Below are 11886 nucleotides of genomic sequence, written 5' to 3'. Positions count from 1 at the left end.
GGTATGGACTATGGTGAGACATATGCTCCCGTTGCTAGACTTGAGTCCATTCGCATCTTACTTGCTTATGCTAATCACCATGATATCACCTTGTACCAAATGGACATTAAAAGTGCTTTTCTAAATGGCAAAATTGAGGAGGAAGTTTATGTTAATCAACCTCCCGGCTTCGTCAATCCTAAGAAATCTAATCATGTTTACAAACTTCACAAAGCCCTTTATGCTCTTAAACAAGCTCCTAGAGCATGGTATAAATGCTTGACCAAGTTCCTTATTGAAAAAGGCTTTGAAATTGGTAAAATTGATTCTACTCTTTTTACTAAAAGGGTTAATGGAGAACTATTTGTGTGCCAAATTTATGTTGATGATATCATATTTGGTTCAACTAACCCTCATTTTAGTGAGAAGTTTGGAAAGCTAATGTCGGAGAAGTTTGAGATGTCTATGATGAGTGAACTCAAATTCTTTCTTGGTTTGCAAATCAAGCAAACTAAGGAAGGCACCTTTGTCTCTCAAACAAAGTACACCAAGGACTTATTCAAGAAGTTCAATGTGCAAGAATGCAAAGGTATGACTACACCCATGCCTACTAGTGGACATCTTGATTTGACCAAAGATGGTGAACCGGTTGATCAAAAGGTTTATCGCTCTATGATTGGTTCAATGTTATATCTATGTGCCTCTCGTCCCGATATTATGCTAAGTGTGTGCATGTGTGCACGATATCAAGCTGCTCCTAAAGAGTGTCATCTTAAGGCTGTGAAAAGGATAGTGAGATACCTAATCCATACACCAAATTTTGGCATTTGGTATCCTAAGAGGTCCTCTTTTGATCTTGTTGGCTACTCCGATTCGGACTATGCCGGAGACAAGGTTGATAGAAAATCCACTTTGGGTACTTGTCAATTCCTTGGTAGATCTCTTGTGTCTTGGTCTTCCAAGAAACAAAACTCGGTATCTTTATCCACCGCCAAAGCGGAATACATTGCCGCTAGTTCATGTTGTGCTCAATTACTTTGGATGACCCAATCTCTTAAAGATTATGGGATATATGTGAAACATGTTCCATTGCTATGTGACAATGAAAGTGCTATTCAGATTGCTCACAATCCCGTGCAACATTCTCGAACTAAGCATATTGAAGTTCGTCATCATTTCATTCGAGATCATGTTGCAAAAGGGGACATTAACCTTAAGCATGTTCGCAACGATAAGCAATTGGCGGATATATTCACTAAACCACTTGATGAGAAAGTGTTTTGCAGGTTGAGAGGTGAATTGAACATCATTGATGCTTCAAACTTGGAGTAGGAACTCCATTTTATACATGCGGGGCATGAGCCTATGACTAATCCTCGATATTTCTCTTATGATGCTATTCATATGTCTTGGATATATTTGTACCTTGCATGTTATCTAACCCGTGTAGGTACTTGGTTGAATCTAAATCTATGAGATTGCAACTCACTCACATCTTGAGCAATCTCTACATCACCAAGTCTCTACACAATGGTGGTTGAATATAAGGAAGCACGAAACCATTCAAACATATCCTTTGGCAAATTCTATGTTGAGTCTCATGATTGTCATTTTGGATACACAAGTGCTCTTCCTTGCAAAGCTAACCCATGTAGGTAGATGAACTCAAACTCCAAGTGGTGCTCCCAACCCTTGATGAACTACATCAACCTTGAGCAACCCGCACAAGCTCAACTACATGAGCAAGATCAACACCACCACCCAAGGTATGTTATTCCATCTTAGAGAAGCTTTACTCCAAGTCATGAGTCAAGGAAACTCGACAAGATGTGAATACATCAAAAGGCTTAAACGAAAAATGGTAACCCCATTTTGAGCTTAAACGATGAGTATGACCTATGATCAAGTGCTCTCACTTGACTCCTAAGTCAATATACTCTAACATAGGTGACTTTGTCGCCGACCATCTCTAGATGAAGTTCTAAATAAAACTTCATCTAGAACTTTTAGTTTCTTTTCTTTCCTTTTTGTTCTGCATTTTCTGCATCCAATTCATTGCAAATCTTTCAGTAAATTCCTTGCATATCCTTGTGATATCTTACTTGTCTAGTGAGCTGAGGTGACAAGTGGTTTCACTCTAATGAACTCGGTCATAACGGTTTGTTCTCTTCGGCCCAACCGAAATCTTTCGGTGCAACCGAAGCACACAACTCGGAGTCACCGATTCCACCACAGGAAAACCAACTTGCCACTTATTCCTGATTTCTGTTTGCTCCAGCTCCACTCAATGATTCTTGTCCTCTACCAGCATCATATTAGACATGTTGCTTTGCTCTGTGACTCGAGGACCAACCCATTTGTATCACATGTCCAGAAGAGCCCTTCTTGGAAATTGATGTCAAAGGGGGAGAGAGAGAGATCACATCAAAGCTTAATCCTTCATATAGGGGGAGAAAAAGAGAATACTCAAGGGGAGAGAGTTTCTCAACTAGAGAAAGTAATATCATCAAAGACCCTTGATGCTTGGTGTTCAAGAGGAGAGATGTCACATGTCTTTAAGAGGGGAAAGACATGTTTGGTTGCTTGCTTTAGCTCAAGCTCTGTTGTTTCCTTTTTTGTTGCTCTAATTTCCTGTTCCCTATCTTCTCCCAATATCCTATGCAGATTCAGGGGGAGCAAGACATCTAAGGGAAGGAAATCTCTGATTTTATTGCATATCTTTACCTTTGGGGACATGTCTATATCCAATGTGGTACTTAGTACTCACTCTACATGTCATCTTAGTCTTGGTCCTCTTGTGGTTTCTCTTGCTTGCTCTGGTCAGTAGGTGTATCTGTGTTATTTAACCTTGTTTGCACAGGTTCATCCCATCCTAAGCCAACTCAAGACCACAAGGTAAGTATATGCATTAGAGTCATGTGAATGCGAAGTTCTTGCTGATGTACATACTGTTTGCAAGAAGGACTCATGAGCATGAAGGTACATTTCTCACATTCACATCATTTGCTCTGATGCATATAGCCAAGATACATGGAACACATTGCTTACTCTGTCATGTTTACGCATTCACATGCTCCTATATTCAATATTCACATGATTGCATACATGTAGGAGGAGCCTATGCATGTTACATGTCTTTCCAAAGCTTTACTTGCTATTCTCTATATCTTTATCTAAAGCTTTGATGTATGTTGTCATCAATTACCAAAAATGGGGAGATTGAAAGCATAAGTGCTCCCTGGGTGGTTTTGGTAATTAATGTCAACATATCTCTTGTTGGACTAACACTTTTACCTAGTATGTTTCAGATAAGTTCAACAATGGAGTGGCATGGACTAGAGGATGTGGAACCCCTTCAAGATGCTAAGGACAAAGGATTGGCTCAAGCTTCAAGATCAAGACTCTACATTTTCTATTTTAGTGATCCAAGATCACATTGAGTCTATAGGAAAAGCCAATACTATCAAGAGGGGATGAGGTGTTGCTTAATGGCTTGCTTGCTCAAAGTGCTTAGTGATATGCTCCAAAACCCTCAACTACCTTCCCACATCCACATATGACCTAAACCAAAAGTCAAACTCGGCCCCACCGATTCTATCTATCCGGCTCCACCGAGTTTCAGATGTCATAGCCACTGCCACAAACCCTAGCAAATCGGTTTCACCGATAGGGATCTCGGTCTCACTGAGATGGGATTGTAATCTCTCTGTGTATGTCCATTACCAAAATCGGTCTCACCGAGTTTGAGCAATCGGTACTGCCGAGATTACAATGCAAACCCTCTGGTTAGCTTATTACCAAAATTGGTCCCACCGAGTTTGTGTAATCGGTCTCACCGAGTTTGCCTGACCAACTCTCTGGTTAGCTTATTACCAAAATCGGTCCCACCGAGTTTGTGTAATCGGTCACACCAAGATTACATTATGCCCTAACCCTAACCATATCGGTCCTACCGAGTTGCATCTCAGTCCCACCGAAAATCCTAACGGTCACTAAGTTTGCTGAATCGGTCCGACCGAGTTTAACCATTCGGTCCCACCGAGTTTGGCAAATTGTGTGTAACGGTTAGATTTTGTGTGGAGGCTATATATACCCCTCCACCCACTCTTCATTCATGGAGAGAGCCATCAGAACATACCTACACTTCCAATACATATTTTCTGAGAGAGAACCACCTACACTTGTGTTGAGGTCAAGATATTCCATTCCAACCATATGAATCTTGATCTCTAGCCTTTCCCAAGTGGCTTTCCACTCAAATCTTCTTTCCACCAAATCCAAATCCTGTGAGAGAGAGTTGAGTGTTGGGGAGACTATCATTTGAAGCACAAGAGCAAGGGGTTCATCATCAACACACCATTTGTTACTTCTTGGAGAGTGGCGTCTCCTAGATTGGCTAGGTGTCACTTGGGAGCCTCCAACAAGATTGTGGAGTTGAACCAAGGAGTTTGTAAGGGCAAGGAGATCGCCTACTTCGTGAAGATCTACCGCTAGTGAGGCAAGTCCTTCGTGGGCGACGACCATGATGGAATAGACAAGGTTGCTCCTTCGTGGACCCTTCGTGGGTGGAGCCCTCCGTGGACTCGCGCAACCGTTACCCTCCGTGGGTTGAAGTCTCCATCAACGTGGATGTACGATAGCACCACCTATCGGAACCACGACAAAAACATCCGTGTCTCCAATTGCGCCTGAATACTCCAAACCCTTCTCTTTACATTCTTGCAAGTTGCATGCTTTACTTTCCGCTGATCATATACTCATTGCATGCTTGCTTGATATGTATTGTGTTTGTTAAACTTGTGCTTAAACTCCACTTAAACTTAAGAATATTAAAAACTACAACTTTTGGCACTTAGTGTCTAATCACCCCCCCTCTAGACACCTCTTCTCGATCCTTTCAATTGGTATCAGAGCTTTGGTTTCCATTGCCTTGGTTTAAACACCATTGAAGGAAGATGGATGTGTCTACTTTGGGGAGTCTTAGACATAGAGTGCCTATTCTTGATGGAGAGTATTTTCATGAGTGGAAAATGAAATGCTTAATATTTTCAATGAATATCATTTGAACAAGTACATTACTAGCCCTTGTGCACCTCATGTTGATCCTTTGCACCCTACCCTAGATGAAGATATTGACATGATTCGCAATCTTAGAACTGTTGACCTCATCATTAGAGGCTTGCCTAGAAACTTGATTAGATGTTTGCCTACTCTCAAGTGTGCCTACACCATATGGAGATTTCTTGAGGAATGATTTCCAGATTATTCCTTGAAAAATTTAGACGAAATTCTCCATAAGTCTATTGCCTTGAGTAAGATGAACTCTAGTGATCCTAGCTTTGGTGATTGTCTATTTGAGCATACCAATCTCATGCGTGCTAAAGGAAATGTTGGAATCATTAGTGATATCATATCCGAAGCTATTAGAATTCATAAAGGTAACCATTGTGATGATCATTTATCTAATGAATTACCCTCTCTAGGAATTGATCGATCACAAGATGATGTTGAACATGGATACTATGATGAAGATGATGATAGTGACTATGATCTTGATGATGCAATGAGGCATTTTGGTCTTATGGCAAATCTTCGCGGCTACATGGCTGGAGGAAAGGAATGGGTCCTTGATAGTGGATGTACTGATCATATGACCGGAGATAAAGATATGTTCCGTGAGCTGGCTGAAAATGACGGCCCTCGAAAATATGTCACTTTTGGTGATAATTCAAAGGGTAAGGTGGTTGGCCTTGGTAAGGTGGCCATCTCACATGATAGCTCCATACAAAATGTCATGCTCGTTGAATCCCTTGGATACAATTTACTTTCAGTTTCTAGACTTGCGGATTTCGGTTTCAATGTCTTATTCACTGAAGTAGATTGCCAAGTGTTTCGTAGAGACAATCATAAAATGGTCTTTACCGGTATACGTAGAGGAGATATTTACATTGTTGATTTCACTAAAAAAGCTCAACCTAGAACTTGCTTAATTACCAAATCTTCTAAAGGTTGGTTGTGGTATAGAAGACTAGGTCATGTTGGTATGCGAAATCTTGATAAGCTTATTAAAGGTGATCATATCCTTGGAATAAAATATGTCATATTTGACAAGGATAGACTTTGTAGTGCTTGTCAAGCAGGGAAACAAGTTGGAGGAAGTCACCGCGTGAAGAACATCATGACCACAAGAAGACCACTCGAGCTACTTCACATGGATCTCTTTGGTCCAAATGCCTACAAGAGTCTCGGTGGTAACTCATTTGGTCTAGTCATAGTTGATGATTTTTCAAGATTTACGTGGGTGTTCTTTATTGATGACAAATCACAGGTCCAAAAGATCTTCAAAAACTTCGCTAGGAAGGCCCAAAATCAGTTTGACGTAAAGATCAAGAAGGTTCGGAGCGACAACGGAACGGAGTTCAAGAACGCAAATGTGACACCTTTCTTGACGAAGAAGGGATTTCACACGAGTTCTCGGCTACGTACACACCTCAACAAAATGGAGTTGTTGAAAGGAAGAACCGACTCTTATCGAGATGGCAAGAACGATGCTTGATGAGTACAAAATGCCAAAGCACTTTTGGGCGGAACCAGTTGAGACAGCTTGTCATGCAACAAACCGCTTGTATCTTCACAAGCTACTCGGCAAGACGGCATACGAGCTCCTCACCGGTAACAAACCCCAAGTTGGATACTTTTGAGTATTCGGCTCAAAGTCCTACATTCTTGATAAGCATCGTCGTTCTAAATTTGCTCCTAAATCTCATGAAGGTTTCCTACTTGGTTATGGGTCAAACTCTCACACTTACCGTGTCTACAACAATTTCACCCGAAAGGTTGAAGAGACGGTAGATGTGAAGTTTGATGAATCTAATGGCTCACAAGTAGAGCAATTGCCAATTGATGTAGGAGACAAAGACCCTTCGGAAGCAATTCAAGACTTGTCCATTGGCAAGATTCGTCCAACGGAAGTGAGGGAGAGTACCTCGTCCGTCCAAGTGGAAGCTTCTACCTCACGACAACGTGAACCAAGAGTTGATACGGAAGCATCCACAAGTGGGACACGCCAATATGAAGAAAACGAGGAAGCGCACCAAGATGAACATCAACAACCTACTTCTCCACCACGACAAGAGAACGACAACGTCAACAATGAAGAAGGCCAAGAAGAAGCACAAGATGAAGAGGATGTTCCACCCCGACCCAAGCAAAAGCTTTCACGAGTTCGAGCAAGAATTGCTAAGGATCATCCCGTTGAGCAAATCTACAATGATATCCAAACCGAGAGAATCACTCGCTCTAAAACTCGTTTAGCTAACTTTTGTGAACATTACTCATTCATCTCTAGCATTGAACCTATGAAGGTTGAAGAAGCATTGAGGATCCGGACTGAATAAACGCTATGTATGAAGAGCTACACAACTTTGAGAGAAATCAAGTGTGGACATTGGTCGAGAAGCCCGACAACAACCACAACATCATTGGTACCAAATGGGTGTTTCGCAACAAGCAAGATGAAGATGGACAAGTGGTTCACAACAAAGCACGTCTCGTCGCCCAAGGCTACACACAAGTTGAAGGTATGGACTATGGTGAGACATATGCTCCCGTTGCTAGACTTGAGTCCATTCGCATCTTACTTGCTTATGCTAATCACCATGATATCACCTTGTACCAAATGGACATTAAAAGTGCTTTTCTAAATGGCAAAATTGAGGAGGAAGTTTATGTTAAGCAACCTCCCGGCTTCGTCAATCCTAAGAAATCTAATCATGTTTACAAACTTCACAAAGCCCTTTATGCTCTTAAACAAGCTCCTAGAGCATGGTATAAATGCTTGACCAAGTTCCTTATTGAAAAAGGCTTTGAAATTGGTAAAATTGATTCTACTCTTTTTACTAAAAGGGTTAATGGAGAACTATTTGTGTGCCAAATTTATGTTGATGATATCATATTTGGTTCAACTAACCCTCATTTTAGTGAGAAGTTTGGAAAGCTAATCGGAGAAGTTTGAGATGTCTATGATGAGTGAACTCAAATTCTTTCTTGGTTTGCAAATCAAGCAAACTAAGGAAGGCACCTTTGTATCTCAAACAAAGTACACCAAGGACTTATTCAAGAAGTTCAATGTGCAAGAATGCAAAGGTATGACTACACCCATGCCTACTAGTGGACATCTTGATTTGACCAAAGATGGTGAACCGGTTGATCAAAAGGTTTATCGCTCTATGATTGGTTCATTGTTATATCTATGTGCCTCTCGTCCCGATATTATGCTAAGTGTGTGCATGTGTGCATGATATCAAGCTGCTCCTAAAGAGTGTCATCTTAAGGCTGTGAAAAGGATAGTGAGATACCTAATCCATACACCAAATTTTGGCATTTGGTATCCTAAGAGGTCCTCTTTTGATCTTGTTGGCTACTCCGATTCGGACTATGCCGGAGACAAGGTTGATAGAAAATCCACTTCGGGTACTTGTCAATTCCTTGGTAGATCTCTTGTGTCTTGGTCTTCCAAGAAACAGAACTCGGTATCTTTATCCACCGCCGAAGCGGAATACATTGCCGCTGGTTCATGTTGTGCTCAATTACTTTGGATGACCCAAACTCTTAAAGATTATGGGATATATGTGAAACATGTTCCATTGCTATGTGACAATGAAAGTGCTATTAAGCTTGCTCACAATCCCATGCAACATTCTCGAACTAAGCATATTGAAGTTCGTCATCATTTCATTCGAGATCATGTTGCAAAAGGGGACATTAACCTTAAGCATGTTCGCACCGATAAGCAATTGGCAGATATATTCACTAAACCACTTGATGAGAAAGTGTTTTGCAGGTTGAGAGGTGAATTGAACATCATTGATGCTTCAAACTTGGAGTAGGAACTCCATTTTATACATGCGGGGCATGAGCCTATGACTAATCCTCGATATTTCTCTTATGATGCTATTCATATGTCTTGGATATATTTGTACCTTGCATGTTATCTAACCCGTGTAGGTACTTGGTTGAATCTAAATCTATGAGATTGCAACTCACTCACATCTTGAGCAATCTCTACATCACCAAGTCTCTACACAATGGTGGTTGAAGACAAGGAAGCACGAAACCATTCAAACATATCCTTTGGCAAATTCTATGTCGAGTCTCATGATTATCATTTTGGATACACAAGTGCTCTTCCTTGCAAAGCTAACCCATGTAGGTAGATGAACTCAAACTCCAAGTGGTGCTCCCAACCCTTGATGAACTACATCAACCTTGAGCAACCCACACAAGTTCAACTACATGAGCAAGATCAACACCACCACCCAAGGTATGTTATTCCATCTTAGAGAAGCTTTACTCCAAGTCATGAGTCAAAGAAACTCGACAAGACGTGAATACATCAAAATGCTTAAACGAAAAATGGTAACCCCATTTTGAGCTTAAACGATGAGTATGACCTATGATCAAGTGCTCTCACTTGACTCCTAAGTCAATATACTCTAACATAGGTGACTTTGTCGCCGACCATCTCTAGATGAAGTTCTAAAAAAAACTTCATCTAGAACTTTTAGTTTCTTTTCTTTCCTTTTTGTTCTGCATTTTCTGCATCCAATTCATTGCAAATCTTTCAGTAAATTCCTTGCATATCCTTGTGAGATCTTACTTGTCTAGTGAGCTAAGGTGACAAGTGGTTTCACTCTAATGAACTCGGTCATACCGGTTTGTTCTCTTCGGCCCAACCGAAATCTTTCAGTGCAACCGAAGCACACAACTCAAAGTCACCGATTCCACCACAGGAAAACCAACTTGCCACTTATTCCTGATTTCTCTTTGCTCCAGCTCCACTCAATGATTCTTCTCATCTACCAGCATCATATTAGACATGCTGCTTTGCTCTGTGACTCGAGGACCAACCCATTTGTATCACATGTCCAGAAGAGCCCTTCTTGGAAATTGATGTCAAAGGGGGAGAGAGAGAGATCACATCAAAGCTTAGTCCTTCCTATAGGGGGAGAAAAAGAGAATACTCAGGGGGAGAGATTTTCTCAACTAGGAGAAAGTAATATCATCAAAGACCCCTGATGCTTGGTGTTCAAGAGGAGAGATGTCACATGTCTTTAAGAGGGGAAAGACATGTTTGGTTGCTTGCTTTAGCTCAAGCTCTGTTGTTTCCTTTTTTGTTGCTCTGATTTTCTGTTCCCTATCTTCTCCCAATATCCCATGCAGATTCAGGGGGAGCAAGACATCTAAGGGAAGGAAATCTCTCATTTTATTGCATATCTTTACCTTTGGGGACATGTCTATATCCAATGTGGTACTTAGTACTCATTCTACATGTCATCCCAGTCTTGGTTCTCTTGTGGTTTCTCTTGCTTGCTCTGGTCAGTAGGTGTATCTGTGTTATTTAACCTTGTTTGCGTAGGTTCATCCCATCCTAAGCCAACTCAAGACCACAAGGTAAGTATATGCATTACAGTCATGTGAATGCGAAGTTCTTGCTGATGTACATACTGTTTGCAAGAAGGACTCGTGAGCATGAAGGTACATTTCTCACATTCACATCATTTGCTCTGATGCATATAGCCAAGATACATGTAACACATTGCTTACTCTGTCATGTATACGCATTCACATGCTCCTATGTTCAATATTCACATGATTGCATACATGTAGGAGGAGCCTATGCATGTTACATGTCTTTCCAAAGCTTTACTTGCTATTCTCTATATCTTTATCTAAAGCTTTGATGTATGTTGTCATCAATTACCAAAAATGGGGAGATTGAAAGCATAAGTGCTCCCTGGGTGGTTTTGGTAATTAATGTCAACATATCTCTTGTTGGACTAACACTTTTAGCTAGTATGTTTCAGATAAGTTCAACAATGGAGTGGCATGGACTAGAGGATGTGGAACCCCTTCAAGATACTAAGGACAAATGATTGGCTCAAGCTTCAAGATTAAGACTCTACATTTTCTATTTTAGTGATCCAAGATCACATTGAGTCTATAGGAAAAGCCAATACTATCAAGAAGGGATGAGGTATTGCCTAATGGCTTGCTTGCTCAAAGTGCTTAGTGATACGCTCCAAAACCCTCAACTACCTTCCCACATCCACATATGACCTAAACCAAAAGTCAAACTAGGCCCCACCGATTCTATCTATCCGGTGCCACCGAGTTTCAGATGTCATAGCCACTGCCACAAACCCTAGAAAATCGGTTTCACCCATAGGGATCTCGGTCTCACCGAGATGGGATTGTAATCTCTCTGTGTATGTACATTACCCAAATCGGTCTCACCAAGTTTGAGCAATCGGTACTACTGAGATTACAATGCAAACCCTCTGGTTAGCTTATTACCAAAATTGGTCCCACCGAGTTTGTGTAATCGGTCTCACCGAGTTTGCCTGACCAACTCTCTAGTTAGCTTATTACCAAAATCGGTCCCACCGAGTTTGTGTAATCGGTCACACCGAGATTACGTTATGCCCTAACCCTAACCATATCGGTCCTACCGAGTTGCATCTCAGTCCCACCGAAAATCCTAACGGTCACTAAGTTTGCTGAATCGGTCCGACCGAGTTTAACCATTCGGTCCCATCGAGTTTGGCAAATTTTGTGTAATGGTTAGATTTTGTGTGGAGGCTATATATACCCCTCCACCCACTCTTCATTTGTGGAGAGAGCCATCAGAACATACCTACACTTCCAATACACATTTTCTGAGAGAGAACCACCTACGCTTGTGTTGAGGTCAAGATATTCCATTCCAACCATATGAATCTTGATCTCTAGCCTTTCCCAAGTTGCTTTCCACTCAAATCTTCTTTCCACCAAATCCAAATCTTGTGAGAGAGAGTTGAGTGTTGGGCAGACTATCATTTCAAGCACAAGAGCAAGGAGTTCATCATC

This window comes from Triticum aestivum, chromosome 5A, assembly GCF_018294505.1.
Source record: "Triticum aestivum cultivar Chinese Spring chromosome 5A, IWGSC CS RefSeq v2.1, whole genome shotgun sequence".
NCBI lineage: Eukaryota > Viridiplantae > Streptophyta > Magnoliopsida > Poales > Poaceae > Triticum > Triticum aestivum.
The sequence above is the reverse complement of the archived record's forward strand: the minus strand, read 5'-3'. Positions refer to the sequence as shown.